The sequence below is a fragment of the Leptidea sinapis genome, chromosome 28 (genome assembly GCF_905404315.1).
Source record: "Leptidea sinapis chromosome 28, ilLepSina1.1, whole genome shotgun sequence".
Classification (NCBI taxonomy): Eukaryota; Metazoa; Arthropoda; class Insecta; order Lepidoptera; family Pieridae; genus Leptidea; species Leptidea sinapis.
In genome coordinates, this window is record NC_066292.1 from 9650350 (window position 1) to 9675069 (window position 24720).

Consider the following 24720-nt stretch of genomic DNA (forward strand, 5'->3'; position numbering starts at 1 on the left):
ATGACAAATTAATGTTGTTCGCGCACAATTAGGCGCTATATTTGAGATTTTGGAACACACGTGACTTGTCGTTTGGTTTATATCTGTCTCTGTCTCCGTGAGAAGAATTTAGTTAATGCATATCATTTAATCTCGTGGCGCAACTAGAACTAAAAGTTTTTTTTATGTTTTCTTATAACTTTCTTTGTATGATCTACAATAATTATTGTTACACATTATGAAAATCTAATGAAGCAGGCGTTACTTTGCGGAAATCCATAATTATACAAATGATTTAAGTTTTTGATAAAGTCTCATGCCAGATTTTAGTGAGACAACACGTCCTGAGAATGCCTCGTGTAGAGGCTAAGCACGTGTCGAATTGTTTAAAAACAAAATATTGGCGGAATTAACACTAAAGAAAACTTAAATCTTTTATAAAGTTACACATTATGCCTACTATGTGTTTTGATTTATATTATATACGCGTTTACAAAAAGTAGACCATGAAAAATCTAAAGACATAGACATAAAAAAAGATATAGTTGTTGTTGCTGCGGATTTGTACAACACGACTGACATATTGTTACAGCATGTTGATAGAAATGGATTTGTAAATGTATACCAACTGGAATCCATCGTAGACGCCTACTTAGTCCTATCTGGCTTATTTCTTATGAGGAGTTTTATGAGGCCTGGAAAATCCAACTTGCTTATGATGGTGTTGAAGAGATATCTCAGGTAATAAGTTATTTAATTTATTATTTAAAAGTTAAATCCAGCCAAGCTTCATTGGGGCTCAATCTTATAATACAATAGCGACCTTGCTAAAACCAGCGATGCTATTATAACACTAGAAATAAGGGATTGCTTGTAACTAATTCTAGTAGGCTTCATAAGATACATAATAGCTTTAAGGGTAAATGTATACACTTCTACAATAAAGTCCCAGCCACTGTTCAGGCATTATCTATAAATAAATTTAAATGTTTTATAAAGAAATGGCTCTGTCGTAAATCCTATTACTCCACTGCTGAATATCTAAATGATCGGACAGCCTGGGACTAGATTGTGATTATTTTATAGCGACTGTACAATATTGTATATTTTTATTGAAAAGAGCGCAGAAAAAAGAATGCTGGGAGAGTTTCTTGCGCCGCTTCTTCTCTCTCAGAGCGCCATTTGTTTCCGAAGCGGTAGTAGTATCTAGTAGTATAAGAAATGACATCAAAAAGAATTTTAAAGGAATCAATTTTGAGAAAATAAATGCCTTTTATGCCTTTTATGCCTGCTTCATTGTGGCTAAATCTAATAGTAAACTATTAAAATAAAGTCGTCCAAACCTGGCTAAGGTTCACTGTGGCTTATTCTCATATACGATAGAAACCTTGCTAAAATCCAGCTACTATTCACTGTGGTTCAATCTTATAGTCTAATAGCGACATTCCTAAAACCCGGCTGCCATTTACTGTTGCTCATTGTTATAATACAATAGTAACTTTGGTAAAACCTAGCTTCACTTCACTGTAGCCCAATCTAAGAGATTAATAGCGATCTCCAAAAAGCAAGCTACGGTTCACTGTTGCTCATTCTTAAAATACAATCGACACTTTGATAAAACCAGCTACGCTTCACTGTAGCTCCATCTAATAATTTAATAACGACATTCTTAAAACCGGCCACCCTTTACTTTGGCTCATTCTTATAATACAATAGCGACCTTGACAAAACCCAGCTAATCTTCACTGTGGCTCAATCTAAACGTTCTAATCCTTCCAAATCCTGGCTACGCTTTGCTTTGGCTCATTCTTATATGCAATAGCGATCTTTCTAAAACCCGGCTTCCCTTCATAATTGGAAAGAATTGGCGTGGACGATAACCAACTAACTATCCCTAAACCTTAAGGCCCAATTCCCGTTCGTTGATGTGGTAATTGCTGGAAGCACGCTTTAAGTTTAATACTTAACATACTTAAAAAATATTAGTATACATTTTATTACTGTACTTGTATTCTATACATAACAAGTTGTTCTAAATGTACGTTCATATTTGAAAACAAAATTTTATGAACGTTGCGGGACTCGAACCCACGACCTCTCGCGCTCCGTGCTCTTCCAATTGAGCTATCCGTTCCAGTGACGTATCGTCATAAAATCTTGTATGCCTGAGAGTTGAACAAAGCATTCAAGATCTTATGAAGTCATACAAAGTTTTGTTTTCAAAATTTATGTGTGTATTAATCCTAGAAGTGAGGGTTATCACTTTAAAAACGTAACAAATTCTTTAGGTTCATGTTCTTCGTGGGACCAACGGTATTGTATTTTATGTATGTCCACCAACAGACTGGAAGTGGGCCAATCTGGATAAGGCTCACCGATAGAGAAATCGAAGCATGTTATAAAACATGGTGGGCAAACGTTCTTATGTTAGGAAATTATATAGATACACCCAATATTGTGAGTATTGTCTTTTAAATATTTCATATAACTGCGTCAGGAATTACCAGTTCCTGTCGCCGAAGCCCATAATAATTCTAACATGTTATAAGCACAGTGCAAAATAGCATGTAGCATTTATGTACCTCGATGTTTGCAAGAAAATTCTTTCACGTACAATCAAAACTTTTGAATCAAATTCCTCGGTATTTCAATAAGACATAGATACCGTACTTGTTTATGGAAAAGGAGGACAAACGAGTGTACGGGTCACCTGGTGTTAAGACGTGATCACCGCCGGCCACATTCTCTTGCTACACCAGAGGAATCAAGGGCGCGTTGCCGGCCTTTAAGGAAGGGGTACGTGCTTTTCAAGGTGTCGTACGACATGTCGTATCGTCCCGGAAACACCGCCCAAGGAAGGTCATTCCACACCTTTGTAGTACTTGAGAGAAATCTTGAAAACCACCGCACATCCAGATGGTGGGGATGATATTCTAATCTATCTAATTAATTTCCTTGCAAAAGCAAGAGAAGAAGAAATAAAAGAGTGTGTACATTTTATAGTAACCAAATTATACTTTTTATTCCAACATACATGCTTTTGCAGCTCTTCTTTTTTCATGAATTAATAAAAAAATATACCCCTCACTCCTTTTCTTACGGAAAATATATTCGTGGAAACCGACATTCATTTAAGTGATATAAAATACAATATTGATTTTATGGAATTCTTATTAGATATTTCTATTAGTGCTAACTCGAGGCAAACAGAAATTTGTATAGATAATTCGTAATTTGTGCATGAACCCCTCTCATACGCTGTCTGCCGTTCAGATCTTATTTCTGAGCGCAGTCACTAACAGATCTAAGATCCCGCTGGGTCTATATTAATACAGTAAATTTTATTTTCAGTGCTACCCGACACTATGGAGTGTACCCTGTGACTTTCATCTGACTGTTCTTTCAGTAGTATTGTTTTACCTATACAGAAGGAACCACCGCCTGGCGATATCATTATATTCAATTTTATTAATAATATCAATTATTCTACCAGGGTTATATGTTTATCAAAATAAGATCTTACCAGTGGCTCCTTTTGGATTGGAGTAAGTATAAAATATACAGAATTAGATGCAGTCATTTAATATAATAGTTTTTATGCAAACAGATCTCCTCATGTTATGTGATTACTATCGCCCACATACTCATGCGCCACCAGAGGAATCACTTGAGGTTTGCCGGTTATTTGGGGATTGGTACGTGCCTTTTGCCCTTTGTCGTATCGTCCTAGAAACAGAGCATGGAACTTTGTTTTTTTTAATGGAAATAAGGGACTAGACTAGCACGACGTTCAGCTGATGGTAATTGATACGGCCTACCCATTACAATGCTGTGCCACTAAGGATTCTTGAAACACCCAAAAAATTTTAGCGGCAGTAAAATTGCAGTTGTCACCTTGAGACACCTTTACACATTACTGCTTCACGGCAGAAATAGGCGCCGTTGTGTTACCCATATTGTAGCCGGCTTGCTGTGCAAAGGAGCTTCCTTGACAAATTTACTTTAAAACGGCTCTGAGGAGGACGCCATACATCCAGAGTTTGTAGTATGGTGGGTGAACGTGGATTTGGGTAGCAGGGATCAGATCAAAAATCACTTCGGAATATTGCCTTGCTCAATTCATGTTGTCTAGTTTCTTGGGAGCCAAATTGGCTTTGCCTTCCAGATGACCTCGGAATCGCTCGAGACCCAGTATTTCAATACTAGGCGAGGAATCAAGGGTGGTGTTGTCGAAAAGTGAGGATAAGACAACGGTCATTAAATTTTAAGTTTTCTAAGGTACTAACTGCATAGTAGATGATAAAATGTTATTTTTATAAGTTTCATTTCAACCTGAAAATTTAGGCTTTAAATGACTATCTACAGCTTACAAAGCTTTTTAGGAATGTGAGCAATTACCGCGAGTCGCTGTTTGGAAGTGTAATCTACTTAAGGACTCATCTGAGAGCCACGCCATACCTAATTGGGCTTGCTTTGGGATACATAATATCTATTTATAAGCCATCGCATTACAGAAATATTATCAGCAATGTAAGTATACATTTCAAAATCTTAATAATATTAATATGAACTAATAGTAATGATGCTACGCGTCGAAAAAACAATCACATCTTTTGAGTGGAAACGGAGGACAAACAAGCGTACGGGTCACCTGGTGGTGTAATTGGGACATAAAAAGGTAAATTTTCACCAAATTTCATGATAAAAAAATTGATTTTGGAAAAGATAAAAATATAAAACCAAAAACTTGGTGTTTGAATTTTTCACGTAAATTTTGAAGTTATGTGAAAAAATTATAAAAACAAACGTCGTAGATCTTTTTATTACCTACAACTTTGCCATTTCACTTATTTCCATAGGACTTGGAGTTTTGCCGGAAATCGGGGTAACCTTTTCGACTTCCCGACCTATCGATCGCCCGTAATTTATTTTTCCTTTCATTTTTGTTATATTCTCTTCCATTTCCAATGGGTGTCATCCTACTATTATTATTTTTTTCACTTTCTATCATTTTCAAAGGCTTCACTGGTGGCTTTCACGGCACTGGTCTTTAAGTCTTCTTCAACTCTCAGTTGATAGCCTATTCAACCCCCAACATTTGCATATTAAGAAATTGAACTGCGATGTCGAATTGATCTAAACAATTTGTTATTTTTTTAAACCTATATTTTATTACTCAATTATTGTTTAGATTTATATAGATTTAAATAAATAATCATTTTAATTTCTGACTTGTTTCTCATTCATTATAGTAATAGGATCCATAAAAATACTACATAATATTATTTATTATTTTAATATATTGGCGATGAAGTTTTCACTTGTGCCATGCAATCTCTCAAGCACACACTCACCTGTACGTATGTTTGTTTGTAACCGACTTATTTGAGTGTGATGTTGTATCCACTGTAAACGGTCAGATTCGTTCAAACTTCGTAGATTTATCGAGTACCGATGACAATACAGAAATTTGATAATATTATTCCATTTTTCAATTTGCAAAATAACATTTTTGTTGATTTATATAATTTTCATCTATCGTCGATAAGGCAGGAATTGATGTTAATTTTAAATTTCAACTATTTTCATTATCTTTAACCGATTTATCTAATACACTGGCCTGCAAAAGTAAGTATCACACTTTACAAATAAAATTTTTTTCTTAACTATAGAAGGTAGAGTTTTGTTGCTAATTTTATCGGCTTTAATTCTTAGAAACTAAAATTATACATTAGTATCATTTTTAACCTTAAAAAAGATAAAACAATGGAAATAGACATTTTTAGTTTAGTGTAAAAAAATTCAACTAAAATGTATTACATGTTATTTAATTTTTAATAACTGGTATTGCCTCCTCGAACTCTGATTACAGCTTCGAGCCGGTTTGGCATACTGAACACTAGGTTTCGGAGCCGATGTTGGGGAATATTCTCCCATTCTTCTACCAGGGCCTGCTTTAGTGCCCTGAGGGTACTAGGTGGTGGTCTACGATTTCTGACTAGCCTCCCAGCGTGTTTAATCGGGTTGTGATCAGGACTTCTTGATGGCCAAGCCATCACGCTGATACCGACCTCCTGAATATACTCTTGTACGATTTGAGCCGTGTGTGGCCGGGCATTATCATGCATCAGCATCGATCCATCAAGCATATTTGCTAAATACGGCCCTGCATACTCATTGAGAATCTCTTGAGCATATCTTTGCCCAGTGAGGGTGCCATTTTCTATGGCTACTAGCTCTGTGCGACCTTCTGAAGATATGCCAGCCCATACATGTACACTGCCTCCACCGTATTGGACTCTTTCTGAGATGCAGGCTTGAAGGTATCGCTCAGCAGGTCGTAAACACTTCGGCTTCCATCAGAAGTGTAAAAGGAGAACCGAGACTCATCTGCAAACAAAATTCTTGACCATTTTTCTACATCCCACTGCATGTGTTCACGGGCGTATCGCAGTCTCGCTACTCGATGCTATCTCTCGAGTCTTGGGCCACTCGCTGGTCTACGGGGTTTCAAATTTGCTTCAGCAAGTCTTCTTCTCACTGTACTGTCACTAATGTAGTCCCTCCGGGTCTGAAGTAGCTGTTGCTGGACTTCAACTGCATTTTGGTGGCGATTTCTCAACACAGTGGAAATAATATAACGATCTTCTCGGGCACTGGTACACCTCGGTCTGCCATTACAAGGTCTCCTCAGATGGTGTCCAGTCTCTTCGTACCTTCGCTTTACCTTCTGGACCGTTCGTACCGTCACACCCACCATTCTTGCAGTGCGACGCATACTGATGCCTAGTTCCAGAAAAGCCATGATCCTAGCACATTCTTCAACTGAAAGAGGCATGATAAATAAATGTTATGTGCTTTTTAGCATAAATTTTAAAACAACACCCATCGATCTTGAAAAAAATTTAAAACAGAAAGAAAAATGTGAATAGTAAAATTGTAATTCGGAAACGTCCTCTTTGAAAAAGGAATGGTTTTGTTTTTGAAGTTTTTTTTCAGTCAATTCTTAAAAGAAGGTTACCGACTATAAAGTTTTTATGTACAAAATTAAATTCTCTTTGGAGTCCTTTTTATTTCGAAAGTATATCCTGTGAACTTAAAACGTTATCCCAATTTTAAAAGTGTGATATTTACTTTTGAAGGCCAGTGTATAAAGATATTTTCGAACACCAAAAGAGAATTTTTTGCTCTTTAGCGTGTTTTTTAGTCTTCTTCTTCTTCTTCAACCATGATCTACCCAATGCTGAGTAAAGGTCTCTTCCATTTTAGACTATTTTGTGCGGTCCTGAGTTTTCCGCATCCAGTCCTTCATAGCAGCATCAAATCGTCCGTCCATCTTGCTGGCTGTCTCCCAACATTCCTGAACCCCTTTCGTGGTCTCCACTCCAACAACTTTTTACCCCATCTTCCATCGGACCTACGACAAGTATGGCCCGACCACTTCCACTTCCTACTTCTGTTTTTTATACTATTATTTTGTTATTTTTATGTTAACAGTACAAAACATAGATTTTTTTAATATTTACAGAATGCATCTCGTATAATATTCACAGTACTGGTGTTCATGACAGGGTGTATTTTGTACACCGGTGGCCGCTTCCACTATCCAGACATGGAATACAGTTTATGGAAATCCGTGGCATTTGCATCATCGCATCGGTTCATTTGGGCGCTGATTTTCACTTGTTTCTTGGTTATGTGTGAATATGGTTGCCTGCGTGAGTTGTCCTTTAGTTTTTTTTATTATGATTATTATTATGATTTTATTCTTATATTACGCTTCAATTATTGAACATGTCCTCACTAATTGATGTATGATTGTTTTATACATTTGAATAGAAGGTGATGAAAGTTTTATTAAAATAGTCATTAAAAGTATGATAAAACTGTGGAAGCCCAATGTTATAGGTATCATGTGACTGAAGTTATCACAAGGTGTATTATTAGAAATTAAATGTTAAAGGATAATGTATTTAAAGAAACAAAAGTTAAAAAAGTCAATTACTAGGGATATAAGTCGAGTAAGTAAGTATTTTATTAGGCGATGTATATGCTTTTACAATATGATCCCAGAAAATGTACACAACACAAGTGATTCGAAATTTAAAAGAATTGTTAAAAAACGTTTTTGTGATTTTCTTAATGATAAAACAGACTGGGAATGAAGTGGACACCGTCAGGCTCTTCACTTGTAAATGTTTATTGTACGATATTACATTGTAATACATATTTTTATAAAAAAAAAAAACCCGCTGAGTTTCTTGCGCCCGTTCTTCTCAGGTCTGAGGCAGTCTATTTTGGATGGGTGGTAGTTGACGTTCAATAAATGATTTAGAATAAAAATATTTGAATTTGAATATTTACTAACTGGAACGTACAGATGCATGCCACAGGGCACTTAACAAAAGTAACGATATTTCCGATTTCAGTTGTTCGTTTTTTATAAGAGTTATTAATGGGGCATGGAACTGAGTTTTCAGCAGAATCTTAACTGTTCTGCTGTTGCTGATTTATCATGTAAATAATGCACTAATGAAGTAATGAAATTGGTTTATATAGGTTACTGGGGATATTCCCAAAGACGCCGAAACTTGCATACACTATCTTAATTTTTATTGTCGTTGTAAGTATTACAGTATACAAGTGGGAGGCGCCTTTGCCCAAGATGCCGGCTAGATTATGGGTACCACAACGGTGCCTATTTCTGCCGTGAAGCAGTAATGTGTAAGCATTATTGTGTTTCGGTTTGAAGGGTGCCGTAGCTAGTGAAATTACTGGGCAAATGATATTTGACAACTTATGTCTCAAGGTGACGAGCGCAGTTGTAGTACCGCTTAGAATTTTTGGGTTTTTCAATAGTCCTCAGCGGTAGTGCATTGTAATGTGCAGGGCGTACCAATTACCATCAGCTGAACGTCCTGCTCGTACCTTATTTTCATAAAAAAATAAACATTCCGTTGAAAATGCGGTTGAACTAAAAATTGCGAATTAGAGATAATAATTATATGACAGATGGATGGACAAACATCTAATTCTTAGTTATAGGATTCCCATTGCTTATTTTTCGCGAATAGAACTTTTAAACAGGCGTAAAAAATCGTAAGTATCACTTACTATTCCTTTACCTTATGCATATCCGATGAAAATTGTCGTAACTGCAATATCTAAAAAAACAACAAATAATTAGTATTTCATTCCGACTCCATATTGTGACTTCCTGTGTTATCTATCCATATTATAAATTTCAAAACACAATAGTTAGCTCAACTATACGATGCCAGATAACATCTTTAAAGCACTGTTCTGAAAACTTTGCATCTCAAACATACGACTTTATACGTTGGAGCCATCGAATTTACTATCTCCGTTTAATAACTCTATGGTCTCAATTTTTTTCAGCGTTTGTACAGAGCTATCTTTCGTGGCCGCCTTGGGTGCCTTTCAGCAAGTTATCATACGGCCTTTATCTAGTTCACACAGTGTTCTACAGTAGAATTAATGCTACTATACGTTTTCCAGCACGCTTTGATATTGTTGAATTGGTAATTATAATAGTATTATTTACTTGTGTTGATATCGCTTGGATTTATGTATAACTATCCGTTCCCGCCATAATTTTAAAAGGAAGGAACGTTGGAATTTGAAAAATAAATTTCGCATCGAATGGTGGTAGTTTCATGTCGATACGATCAGTAGTTTAGGCGTGATTGAGCCTCAAACAAAGACCATTTTCATTATATATATAGAAGACTAGGGTGGTTTGGTGGTGTAGATAAGATGGAATTATGTGTACCGAATGATGGAGATGTTGTAGATGAAAATGGTGGGAAACGTCAACTTAGGCGTACATTCATTGATTATATGGCTTTGCACTCGAAGGGTTAGGTTTAGATTACTGAGGGACAAAATAGTACAAGAGAAGATAGCCGAGTTGAGGGAGAAAGTGCTTATTTACTGGTTGAGGAAAAAACGAGCGTACAGGCACAGTTTATATAGAAGATAAATGATATATATACTGCGGTACGGGTCAAATAATGTTAAGTGAACACCGCCGTCCGTATTCTTCTGCACCAACCTCGGATGAATCACAGGAGCGATGCCGGTCTTTTATGAACGTGTACACGTTTTAAGGTTACCCATGTCACATTGTCCTGAAAACTGCGCATGGCAAATTAATTCCTGGTGGATCGAACAATGATAGTAATTCTAGATTTTTATGTTACATGGGACAAACGAGCGAAATGAGAGTCGTAGGATCGCCGCTGAATCATAGGAGTATTGCCAGTCTTTTAGGAAAATGTAAGGGCTTTTTTAATGTATCCGTCCCAAATAAAAATTTATACATACGTCATGGGACCTTTTCGAATACGAATGTCGTATCCTTAATTTCTCTCGAGGTAATTAATAATCATAATTTTTGGCAAAAGTAATGAAAAATATTTATTTCAGTTAGTGCATATCACAGGCACAATTTGTATCGGATACTTTTTAAGTTTATTACTAAACTTATTTATTGAAGCCCCTGTTAATAATATCATCAAGCTGTTCAGCGAGGAAAGGTAAATTATATTTAATATTTGAATTTCTATAAGTTAGCAAAATAGTATATACCTACGGAGAAAAGTAGCTCATTCTCACCCGCGGAGAATGAAAATCGCGGGTGGCAATGCCCTACTTATCTCACGTGGTGCGTATACGATTTCTTTTCCACCTGGATGAAAAGCTCGCTTTAAGTCCCCGGTACGAGGGACAAAAGTGGTCTTGCCGGGAGAGAATATGCCACATTTATCCCTCGTACCAGGGACTAACAGACAGCTTTTCATCGAGGTGGAAAAATAAAAACACCTTTGAACTATAAATTGCATTTTAAATGCCACCACAAACATATTCGTAAAACCGTTGAATAGGAAAGAGATGTAAAACCATTAAATCTAAATAAGAAGTACTCAAAGTGAAATAATTGCATTGACCACCAATGAGTGAGTAGTGATTGAGTATTAGTCGTAACGGTGGTCGTGAAACAACGCGTAAAAATGGTATTACAGTACTGCGGAAACTCTTTCAAAACCTGCCATGTCACCAACCAAAATATTAAATCGGTAATTCCTTTTTAACGAAACTGCTGTTTTTGTTAAACAAAATATAATATGGCGATCTTCTTTAACTATGATTCTTAATGTATTAGTATTTCCGTCATTTTACTCACCATTGGCGCATAAGTCTATATCCGAATCGTTGCAAGTGTCTGTAGCAATGTAATATAAGTACCTATATAACTATGTAGGTCATAGTCGTCTCGCAAGCAATAAGGAATCATAACATTTTTATTAATTTTATTTAGATTTATGCTTTAAACACACTAAGATGCCACCACCGTGGACGGTTCCGTTGTTAAGGCTATTTAGAGCGGTAGTTTATTTGGAAAAAAAAGCAATAATTAGTATGTTAAAGGCTAGTGGTACTTATACTATTACATATTCTTTGCTAGTGGCTTGGTATGTCTTGTGTGGAAACTTGTATAAAAATGGTGCAAACGAGCCTAGTGAAACTCTCTACTGTATGATAACCTGCAGTCATAGATAGATTGACAGATGACGGCTATAATCTTGGAAGAAAACGTAGATAGCCCAAATCCACTAAGTTTTTAAAAAACTGTTCGCTTTCAAACCATGACCGATTATACTTCGTCGCGTTATTGAATTTACGTTTTCAACTTATCTCAAATCGCACTGTTGCATTACTACATACTGTTTCATTTTCAATTTTTACTTAGGCAGTTCCGCCTCTTATTACGTAGTATTTACATCCTCTTTGGTGCAAACCAATAGAAATGGTGACGTAGAGATTAGAATTATTTTTTTTATATTTATTAATACAGCCCATATTACATAGTGATATGAACCATCCTCGTTCATTAAATATACAATATTAAAAATTTATTTTCCTCTATATAGAGTATTATTTAAATAGAGATATAGCTAGAAGTCGATTAAATTAAAGTTTTATTAAAAAAATACTTAAGAAAGGAAAGATAGTGTTAATTGTTTTAATCGCTCCCATCTTTTGCATCAATATGCTTGAAGTTAAAAATAAACTATTATTTTTTATCAGCTGTTGTCTTAATTAAATAAATATCACAATTTCAGATCCACCCTGCAGGAAGATAAAACAAAAATAATGAACGGGAAGAAAAATGTTTTGAAGAAAAAACTTAAATAAATATTTTACGAATGACAGTTAATTTGTTTTATTTGGTGATATTGTATGCAAAAGTATCAAACAAAATATTTAATTAATAAAGTCAATTCATTAGTAGTAGTAGTCGCGGCATTAAGTTTGTGTGTTGTTTTTACATTTCAAAACACATAAATGTAAACAAAGTGTTTTAAAGTGATAACGCTCACTTCTGGGATTAATTACCCGCGACCTCTTCTAAGAGTCCTGAGAGTTTAACAAAGCATACAAGATTTTATCAACAATACGTCACTCGAACGGTTGGTTCAGTTGGAAAGAGCACTCGCACGGAAAGGTTAAAATAGGCTGTCCACGAGAGGTCGCGGGTTCGAGTCCCCCATCGTTCACAAAATTTTGTTTTCAGTTTTATTAGTGTAAAACATAAATGGAACAGACGCGCTCACTTACAAACAGTATATTGTATATATCCCAGAAAATGTACAAACCGAATAGTTAAAAAACGATTGTTAAATTATTTTCTTTATGATACCACAGACTGGGAATTATTTAAATTAAAACATGTGAATAGTTCGATCAATATGCAAATCAGCCAAATGCAAAAAAGCCATTCACTCGATTGTATGAAACGTGCAGTCATTGATAGATTGATAGTTGTAAAAAACGGAGATAGCCGAAATCTACTACGTTATACTTCGTGGCCAATTGCCATACTGTAATTACTGCTATTTGAAACTTATGTCAAATCACTGCACGTTTCATACTAAACTAAGTTTTAATTTTTAGTTTGGCAGTCCAGCGTCTTATTACGTAGTATTTACAAGCTCTTTGATGCAATTGACGGTAGTGGATAGAAGTCACCTAACTTATTTTTTCTTACTACCCTCATCTTGGTTAGTGGTCACAAATTTATCTTTGTCCTGATTTTGCACGTACGTAGTACTCAGAGAGGACTCATGTTAGTTTAATTAAAATATAGTCCACTTAAATGTTTTTAATAAACAACGGCAGTTAACAGTTGTAACAACAGAACAGTAAGTATATTATTAGTAGTAGTTGTTCGTCCGCCGTAACATTCCATTTTTTTGAAAAATTGATTTTTGATTAAAACTTGAAGATTCTCATGAAATATGTAGACATGCGTCTGTGCTTCTGTAAGAACTTATAATGCAGTAGGTTTTTGGAGTTTCAACCAGTCCATCGATGGATTTAAGAAGATTTTGGCTCGTCAGCTGGTAGCCCATACAAAAACCATGTGCGTATGAACAAAGTTATCTTCTCATCTCCCTGGGTCTGAGTTGGAGCATTGCCAAGGTATGTGGGTATAACTTGCTGCGATTTAAATTCTGTGATTTATTTTTTTCTAGAGGATTCATCATCATAATCAAAAAAAGTGAGGTTATTTTCACGACTCATCACATGGTATAGAGAATATTGTTATACATTATATCATGTTCCTCGCATGAGAGCCCAGAGCCAATGAAGCGGGAAAATTGTCTATTGACAGCCTGTCTGTTACAATTTCACGGATACAAATGTTGCTACTATCAAAGACAACACATCACTTACTCCCTACGGAGAAGGATAAATATAATAAAAAACTGCGACCTTTATTTGTGTGGTAGTAATAAATTTTATTTAAAATTAATTAACTCAGATTTAATAAGTCTGTGCTCTTCGGTTACTTTAATTACAAAGGTATGTACCTAATACTATTGTTTTATTTTCTAAGTGTTAGTATTATTATTTTTTTAAGTTTTAATCTACTACAAATCCTGTGTTTTTTTTCTATATTTATTTATATGTATGTACATGTCAGCTCCATTATAATCTTAGTACATTAACACTAAAACTAAAGAAAAACAAAATTCTATACATTTATATAGTCTTCAACAAATAAGACATGCATTCAAACAGACTTATGGCATCCTTAGTTGCAGGACGGGCAAGTATATTTACAAACATGCTCGTATCAAATCTGCTTAAACCCATAAGTCCTACAATTTCGTCTCTACTAGACTGAAATCGGACACATTCATTTAAGTGTTCGTGTTTTCTGGAAACAGATTGTTTCCAGCATTCTCTTTTCTTCTCTCTTCTGCAGTAAAACTTTAAATCAGTGAAATATAGGTCTTATATATTAAATATATAACAGTACATTAGCAAATTATTTGAGTCTAAACTATCGATCTGCGATAGGCTCATCACTAGAGCCGCTAAGATCTCACCTGTCACACGTGCCCTTATCGTTAACAGTTTCTTTGTTTCCGGACGTGAAACAAATTTACCTTAACACTGATCTCCTTCGTTCCATTCTTTATAGGAGATTTTTTAAATGATGAGTTTGCTTTCCTATATATAAGAGTTATAATATTATTGCTGTCATGATCGTTATACTTACGAACTATCATAAAACTCGTGTTTTTCATAAAATTAATTCACAGGCCGTTGGTTTACACACAACAAACACATTAGATCACATATTGTGTTTATTACTTGGTACTTTCGCTGCTCTCGAAAAAGAGGTGAGTCTTTGTAAGAAAATGAAATGCGAAAGATGCTCCATCAGAAGAAAAAGACGTATAATATTTTGATGCTCCATTCGTCCAGTAGAATACATGTCTGTCTATCAAGCAACGCGATTCTGGATAGATTCCGCTGGGAACATATTTTGTCACGTGTATGTGTTAAAATATAATTACACTTCATAGAACCGTTTTTATATATTTTTTGTGTAAATTGCGATCAAATGTGTTAACTTCATCATAATATTTGTTATATTCCCTCGTAATTCTATTCAAGAAAGAGTAATAACCTTAATTAAATCCTGCATACTTACAAAGAAAATGATTATATTTCTTGCAATCTCTCGGTTGAGTTTTTGTGACAGCGAGGTTTTGTTTGTATGTAAGTTGAGGAGAATTAATAAGATTATGTGTTCAGCAGCGTTCTACGGTACTAAGTGTGTTAAGGTGGAAATACAGTCGACCTGTATAAGAAGGATTTTTTTCGCTAAATTACAATAGATGGATTGAATTGATATTCAATATTCATTCAATTGATAGACTGGATAATGGAATACACACAATAGTGTGATGCAATTCAATATGCAAAAACTTTTAAATGGTGTAAAATGTTCACACTATACTATAGTAATTAAGTTATTGTAACACTGTGAGATTTCCAAATAAAATAAATAAAAAAATGAATTTTTTCCACAGATTTATACGATACTAGCTGACCCGAGAGACGTTGTTCCATACATAATAAATAAAATACTGTTTTTTATTAATTTGTGAATAATATTCCATGACCTCAAGAATTATTTCTTAAAATACGCTCCCTGTTGTTATAACGAAATTGTTTCACACCAGAACGGCCAAGCCGTGCGTCAGGAAATTCTCTAATATAAAATATGTACATGCAAAGCAAAATATTGGAAAAAAAATATTTAATTCATTATTAGTCCCAAACCTCTCAAGCTGGAATAAACTGCACTAAATGAAGAAATCCCCATCAAAATCCGTTCATTAGTTTAGGAGTTCACTGCAAAGAGAAATCATGACACTGGATTTATATATTTACAAGGAATGGCCACCGATCCTCGACACTAACCTATGCGAAACATAGCGGCACTAGGCCGCTACTTCATCTGTCTGCTATTCTGGTACTCAAGCTTTTGCAATGTTTGAAATACATTCAGTTAAATAACGTAACATTATATCAGAGTTAATTAAAATTAAAGTTAAATTTCAATTACATTTCAATAAAAGTACACCTAAATTTAAATTACGGAATCTATGATAAATTACTTCTGTTTATTAATTGTTGCGACTCATCTTTTTATTACTTTCTGTCGCTGGCTTTGGTCATCCAGTGCGATTTCAGTTTCTACTCATGGAATCCATTTCCTTGCTTTTTTAATTTTTATTTGTTTATTTATATTAGGGGAGCTGACAGCTATAATACAGAGTTAAACATAAATGTTAATAAGTAAAGGCCATTTATGAGCCTCCTCAAAAAAAAGTAACTAAAAATTACAATGCCTCACACTTATGTCTAGGTATAACATTTGCGAGATTTAAAACTTATAAACTTTATCTATTATTATTATCTTTAGCCAACTAATATATATAACCTGCTCAGTTCCTTTTTGGCAGGTAACTGCGCAGGAATAAATTTAGCTTATTATTCTGCCCTGAATAGAATTTCCTTGGATGGATTATTTCATTTGGATGCAATAAATATCATAGTGCCGGGATGACCTATATCTTAGTTTTTGTTGATTTTCATATTAATTTTATTTATAATTACTTTATTTGTGATTTTATTTATTTATCACGGGGAGTGTTCCGAAGAACTGTTTCACCTGATTCCTGACACCAGGTGACCCGTACGCTAGTTTGTCCTCCTTTTCCATAAAAAAAAAGATTGAGGAGTTGATGAAATTGTGGAGTTCATCTGATGTTATATGATCATCGCAGGCCATACTCTCTGGTACAGAGGAATCACACGAGCGTTAATTGAACGTAGGTACATGTGAATTCTAAAACCGAAAAAACTATGGTACTTGGCGGGCGTGAATCAATCCAGGAGCACCGTGGCGAGAGTCAAAGGTTCTATGGCCACCGACGTTTTATACATCTACTTCCAGACTGCCTGATTCTTTGGATCTGTAGTTGTGTAAATGTGTAACTAGATCTACAGTAGAGTAATTTTTATTTAACATAAATATATTTAGAGTTAACTTCTGAACAAAGGCTGGGACCTAGTAACAATAGTGTGATTTGCTCTTGATTATACTGATACTTCTTGATTTGCGTTTAAGAAACAGCAAACAAGCAATTACTCGTTTTTCATGATGTTTCTATTAAACACTATTATCAGCCAGCATGTGACGATTTCTCAGCACACAATATCTTAAACTTTCATAAATATATAGAGAATAAACAGACACAATATTTATTTCTTTAAAAATGGTGTAAATTACCGGTTGCCAACGCACCGTTTATTCGTTATACCGTAGTACCGTTTAACGTGACAGTGTTCGTCTATCACAGTCAATAAATGAGGCGTTGAGAGTCACTGAAGCAACGCACTTTAAAGTAACGTTAACTGTACATACCGAATATTAACCCGCTCACGTAAAATTTATTAATCTTCATAGATTTGTTTTTATGTCATTGAGGGTAAAAAAACGCAAAAGTATATAACAAGTTTATGTATAAGGCGCGTTTACCACTAAAAAAACCCCATTTGTCGTATCACCGCTTTCGACAACATTTCCCTTAAAGCCTCGCCTAGTATCGGAATACTGGGTCTCGAAATTTCGAGCGATTGCCAATTTCGTGGTCATCTGGAGGGCAAAGCCAAATTGGCTTCAAAGAAACTGGGCGTCATTAATAGAGCACGGCAATACTTCAAGCCGGCCCACATAGTTAGCGCTCTATAAAGCGCAGGTCCGGCCACACATGGAGTATTGCTGTCGTCTCTGGTCTGGCGCACCCCAGTATCAGCTCGATCCATTTAACCGCGTGCAACGTAGAGCAGCTCGAATTGTGGGGGACCCAGTGCTCTGTGAACGGCTGGATCATTTGGCGCTGCGTAGAGAAATCGCTTCATTGTGTGTCTTCTACCGCATTTATCACGGGGAGTGTTCCGAAGAGCTGTTTTACCTGATTCCTGACGCCGAATTTCACCTTCGCACGACACGCCACAAGTTATGATATTATCCTCACCATCTGGATGTGTGGCGGTCCTCCACAGTGCGGTTTTGAAGGAGCTTTCTTCCACGAACTACAAAGCTCTGGAATGAGCTTCCTTGTGCGGTGATTCAGGGACGATACGACATGGGTACCTTCAAAAAAAGCGCGTAGACCTTCCTTAAAGGCAGGCAACGCTCCTGTGATTTCTCTGGTGTTGCAAGAGATTGTGGGCGGCGGTGATCACTTAACAACAGGTGACCCGTACGCTCGTTTGTCCTCCTATTCCATAAAATCAAATAAAATAAAAGGATCACTTGGCGTTGCGTAGAGACGTCGCTTCATTGTATGTCTTTTACCGCATTTATCACGCGGAGTGTTCTGAAGAGCTGTTTCACCTGATTTCTGCCGCCAAATTCCACCTTCGCACGACTCGCCACAAAATAGGATATCATACCCACAATCTGGATGTGAGGTGGTCCTGCACAGTGCGGTTTTCAAGGAGCTTTCTTCCTCGTACTACGAAACTGTGGAATGATTGTGCGGTGTTTCCGGGACGATACGACATGGGTACCTTCAAAAAAAAGCGCGTACACCTTCCTTAAAGGCCGGCAACGCTCCTGTGATTCCTCTGGTGTTGCAAGAGAATGTGGGCAGCGATGATCACTTAACACCAGGTGACCTGTACGCTCGTTTGTCCTCCTTTTCCATAAAAAACGTAAAAGAAATTCCGAATATTGAGTTACTCCAGCGTGATGACAAAAAACAGAAACCATAAAATGGACGTGAAAAGTAACTCATCTCGATTAAGTCTTACGTCATGAGGGATCTGCAAGTCATTGCTGATGACATATCTGGGACTGGACCAGTATTGAAGGTGTTGGAGGAAAATTTGCTTGCTTAAAATATTACGGTTATAGGATTCTTAATGACAAGTTAATAGAAATTTTATGAGTGCTAATTCGTTTCGGGACTAGTGTCGCCTATATATACATTCTATTGCCATGTTTGCAAAGCTCCAGATGTTGAGGAACTTGTGCCCTGTACTTTCCCCGGGGCGTAAAAAGAATAGGGGAGTCCCAGGCCCATGGATGTCGTAAGAGGCGACTAAGGGCTTTTTAGAAGTGGGAGAGTCACGCTGCCGTCTTATGACGTCAGCACAATCATCGGGCTAGACTCGTCCGGGTTAATTACCACACTCGCACAGAATACTGGCGTGAAGTAGCGGCCTAGTGCCGCTATGTTTCGCGCATAGGTTAGTGTTGAAGACCGGAGGCCATCCCTTCCCCCCCCCCCCCCAACAAAATATGAGAGCGGTCCGTAAAAAGATATTACCCCAGGAGGGTACCGGCTCTACCAGTACCGGAGAATCCCCGAGCACTCTCGCTCGGGCTGCCCTTCGTATTCTGGGGTGGGCACAGAACCGCGCATGACCGAGGACAAACGAGGCAGTAACACCACGGCACCCCGATCCACGCTCAACGTGGACTTTTGCAATATCAGGGGAATTCACTCCAATTTAAACGCCGTCCACCACCACCTTGAGACGGCGCAGCCGGCCTTGTGTTTCCTTACGGAGACACAGATATCTCGACCTAGCGATACGTCATATTTAACGTACCCCGGGTATAAAATTAAGCACAACTTTTTGCCTCATGCCGGGGTATGTGTGAACGTTAGGTAGGATATCTACTGTCGCCGTCTCGGCAATTTTGAGGGTAGGGACCTGCCTACTCTCTGGCTCCGCGTAGATTTAGACGACCGCGTCCGTATCTATGCGTGTGTCTACAGGTCCCATAGTGGTAACGCTGAAACCGATCATCTCATGGGCTGCGTTCAAGCGGCAATTGACGACGTGCTTGCACAGATCCCCTCCGCTGAAATCGTAGTCTTAGGTGATTTCAACGGGCACAATGCCGAATCGCTTGGATCACGTACCACAAACTACGCAGGGCGATCTGTGCATAATTTTGCATTGGCCTATGGTCTGTCCCAATTGGTTGAGTCGCCAACGCGGCTCCCGGATGTGGATAGCCACATGCCGTCCTTACTAGATCTTCTGCTGACTACACATCCCGATGGTTATCAGGTCGTTGTCGACGCCCCTCTCGGAACGTCCGACCATTGCCTGGTCAGGAGTGTAGTGCCTATCCGACGCCAACGTCGCAGACCGCCAGCGACCCGCCGCGTTTGGCACTACAAGTCCTGCTGACTTGGGATAGGATGCGTTCCTTTTTTGCATCCTAACCTTGGGGCAGGGTTTGTTTCCCTTCGGATGGTCCTAGGATAGGACGGCGCAGGCACTAGCCAAAGTGATACTACAGGGTATGGATATTTTTATACCAAACTCTGTAGTACCCATCGGTGGCAGATCACAGCCTTGGTTCGATGCGTCAGTTAAAGCAGCATCTGACTGCAAAAAACAGGTGTATCGAGCTTGGATTGCGGAGCTGAGTACAAAGGATCCGAACTGCACAGTTCTTAAGAGGAAATACAACCGTGCCTCCGGATTTTTTAAGCGGCAAATCACCCGTGCAAAGTCAAAACACGTTGTCAAAATCAGCGAGCAGCTTTCCAGTTACCCGACCGGAACACGCAAGTTCTGGTCGTTGTCGAAAGCTGCTCTTGGTAACTTCAACCAGCCGTCCATGCCGCCGTTGCACATGAGGAATGACACCCTGGCCCATACGGCAAATGAGAAAGCCGAGCTCCTGTGCGCTATTTTCACCTCCAACTCAACTCTTGACGACAACGGAAAAATACCGCCGACCATCCCGCGGTGTCAGAGCTCTATGCCTGAAGTACAGTTCAGACAGTTAACTGTTAGGCTAGCTCTATTTTCGTTGGACGTCAGGAAGTCGAGCGGGCCGGATGGCATTTCTCCAATTGTGCTTAGAACGTGTGCCCATGAGTTGACGCCGGTGCTAACGCGTATATTCCGGCACTCTTATTCCAAAGACGTAATCCCTGACTCATGGAAGTCAGCCCTTGTCCATCCGCTCCAAAAAAAAGGAGACAGTTCGGATCCGGCGAACTACAGGCCTATTGCTATCACCTCCCTGCTCTCCAAAATCATGGAGAGCTTATGCTTATGGCGGCTAATTATTTAGCCGCCAGCTTTTAGTATACCTAGAGGGTCAACAGTTGATCAACGACCAACAGTACGGCTTTCGCCATGGACGGTCGGCAGGTGATATTCTGGTATACCTAACACATAGATGGGCGGCGGCTATTGAAAGCAAGGGGGAAGGCCTGGCAGTTAGCCTGGATATAGTGAAGGCCTTTGATCGTGTATGGCACAAGGCGCTCCTCTCAAAACTTCCATCATTTGGGCTTCCCGAGAGCTTGTGCAAGTGGACCTCCAGCTTCCTCACTGGGCGTAGCATACAGGTTGTTGTCGACGGATATTGCTCAAACCCGAAGCCCGTGAATGCTGGAGTGCCCCAAGGCTGTGTGCTATCTCCTTCGCTGTTTCTTCTGCATATCAATGATATGTTGGACACCTCCAACATGCATTGCTATGCAGATGACAGATGGATATGCCGTATACACGGGCCATGCAGGTCTCTCTCGGGAAATTGTCGACCAGTGCCGGAAGAAACTTGTGTCTTCTATCGAGTCCTCTCTCGAGAAGGTCGCGGAATGGGGTAAATTGAACCTTGTCCAATTTAACCCCCAGAAGACTCAAGTTTGCGCGTTTACCACTAAAAAACCCCATTTGTCGTTTCACCGCTCTTCGAGAACACTTCTCTTAAAGCCGCGCCTAGTTTCGGAATACTGGGTCTCGAAATCTCGAGCAATTGCCAATACCGTGGCCATCTGGAGGGCAAAGCCAAATTGGCTTCGAAGAAGCTGGGCGTCATCAATACGGCAAAACTTCAAGCCGGCCCACATTCTAGCGCTCTACAAAGCGCAGGTCCGGCCACACATGGAGTATTGCTGTCATCTCTGGTCTGGTGCACCCCAGTATCTGCTCGATCCATTTGACCGCGTGCAACGTAGAGCAGCTCGAATTGTCGGGGACTCAGTGCTCTGTGAACGGCTAAATCACTTAGCGTTGCGTAGAGACGTCGCTTCATTGTGTGTCTTCTACCGCATTTATCACGGGGAGTGTTCCGAAGAGCTGTTTAACCAGATTCCTGCCGCCGAATTTCACCTTCGCACGACACGCCACAAGTTAGGATATCATCCCTACCATCTGGATGTGTGGCGGTCCTCCACAATGCGGTTTTCAAGAAGCTTTCTCCCTTGTACTACAAAGCTGTGGAATGAGCTTCCTTGTGCGGTGTTTCCGGGACGATACGACATGGGTACCTTCAAAAAAAGCGCGTACATCTTCCTTAAAGCTTAAAGGCCTGCAATGCTCTTGTGATTCCTCTGGTGTTGCAAGAGAATGTGGGCGGCGGTGATCACTTAACACCAGCTGACCCGTACGCTCGTTTGTCCTCCTATGCCATAAAAAAAAAAACAATGATAATATGCCACCAATGTGAACTAAATAAGAATGTTATAGTGAGAAACGATCCCTACATGTATAATATCTAATATATAAAATTCTCGTGTCATGGTGTTAAACATTGAACTCCTCCGAAACGGCTTGACCGATTCTCATGAAATTTTGAGTGCATTTTGGGTAGGTCTGAGAATCGGACAACATCTATTTTTCATCCCCCTAAATGTTAAGGGTGGTCCTTTTTTATTTTATTTTTTTACACGCAATTTTGTATTTTTATTTTTTTGACAACTTTAATTTAAATTTGTTTGATTATGAGTCAGCATTAAAAAATACGTAGAACTTCAAATTTATATATTTTTTGGAAATTGTAAGATTTTGTTTGGTATAGTCACAGTAGACGTATAGCTGTGGTATTTTGAAATATTTATAGCAGATTTATTTCGTCGTGTACTTTTTGTGGCGTCTATTTAAAGTGAGGAGGTTTTTTTTACTTATTTGACATTATAAGTTCACGATATATGATTGCTTTTTGCTTAAACGCTTCAAACTTATCTGTTGGCTAGGAATTAGATCGGCTCCTAGCCAGTACAGACTTACGTAGTAACTACGGACCCTCCCATGACTTATGACCCATCTGTCCCCTTGGCACCCTTCTCTATTTCATTCACATATGGCATATAGTTTTTAAAAGAAGAAAAAGAGGAGAATTTGAGAATAATGGGGCTACATTTAAGAAGTCCCTCCTTTTAAACTGGCCATTGACGAGCGTCGCTTATGACGGGGTTTGGTGGATATACAAACAGCTTCACGCTATCTGAATGGTTATCATGAAGCATTCACGACCGCTCCATCAAGCCAAATATAGTGCCGAGCCAATATCGAGCTGTGAATCACAAAACAGTTATATATCCAAACATATGGAAAGCCAGTGCGATTCGTTAACGCCCCATCCAAAAGGAACGATTGTGAAGCAAATCTCAATGCCACGCCACCACACCTAGTCATATGGCATCATCGTTAATGCGACCACTGGGCACCAAAAACGGCATGCCGCAAAGTCGTTTGTTGAAACAATTTTAAACTATTTAAATAACCAATATTTAACCACTTTTTATCAATTATCTCTAGACAAACTGCAGCGAAATACAATAATTCCTCTTTTAAAACCGCAACTCATCTTTGACAGAATATTGCCCATGCCCTTAGCCCGTAGACGACATTCTGACTATAGTAGTCTATCCACTTTTGATTGACGCATACGGCTCGTCCGTGAATAGCCGCCAGTTTTTGTGAAAATTTAACGATTGAATGTTTTTTATAATTATATTAAAAATGTTATTAACTGTTGTTGTTTGGGAAAGCTAAGTCTAAGGTAATCTAAGGCTATAACATTATAATCCGGATTACGAACCAAGAATCGAAGACACAAGAGAACGCTCGACAGAATTAAATAATCTCCTTGATTGATTCGACTGAGCAAGCAGTATTAAGCCATCAAAGAGGCTTTCGGGGTATATCCATGTCTGTTCAATGCCAAACTGTACAAGCTTAAATATTTTTAACTATAATCTATACTATTATATATTATAAAACAGCAAAATTTTTGTTTTTTTTTAATGAAAATAAGGGACGAGAGCAGGACGTTCAGCTGATGGTAATTGATGCGCCCTGCACATTACAATGCAGTGCCGCTCAGGATTCTTGAAAAACCCCAAAAAATCTGAGCGGCTCTACAACTGCGCTCGTCATCTTGAGACATAAGATGTTAAGTCTCATTTGCCCAGTAATTGCACAAGTTACGGCACCCTTCAAACCGAAACACAGTAATGCTTACAAATTACTGCTTCACGGCAGAAATTGACGCTCTTGTTGTACCCATTATCTAGCCGGCATCCTGTGCAAAGGAGCCTCCCGCTGGTAACTTTACTTATAATGCATAAACGCTAAAACAATCTAAGCGATTTACAAAATTCTGACACCAGTACTATCACGTAATAAGACTGGATTTATTTTATTAAATTAAATTAATAATTTAATGCGTCGCATCAAAGAAGATATATATTCGTCTCTGTTAGATGATCTCACTGTACTTTATAACGTCCATATTTCGTTTAATTTAAAGATCTGTTCTTGTAATTCATCAATTCCGGACGTTCAATACGTGGGTCAAACTTTTTTACGACAGTCATCAACAGAAGATCGTGAGGCCCAATTGATGGTGAGTGATCACCCCCTCCCATTAGACATCTAGCACCACCAATACAACGTCCTCTCTATTGTTCTGAATCCTAAAAAATATCGGAATTTATTAGTAAAACATGCCAGTCCCAGTAAAAACAAAGAGAAGCACATCCTTAGATAAAATATAAAATTTTCAACACAGCAAAAAAT

At 38.1% G+C, this 24720-nt stretch overlaps 1 long non-coding RNA gene across 1 annotated transcript; it reads left to right on the top strand.

Annotated features, from left to right (window-relative positions):
• The first annotated feature begins 576 nt into the window (after positions 1-576).
• LOC126973043 (uncharacterized) lies at positions 577-3425 on the top strand. Its single transcript, XR_007731256.1, has 3 exons — positions 577-720; positions 2268-2436; positions 3331-3425. It is a non-coding gene; the product is annotated as an uncharacterized LOC126973043 (long non-coding RNA).
• The last annotated feature ends 21295 nt before the right edge of the window (positions 3426-24720 follow it).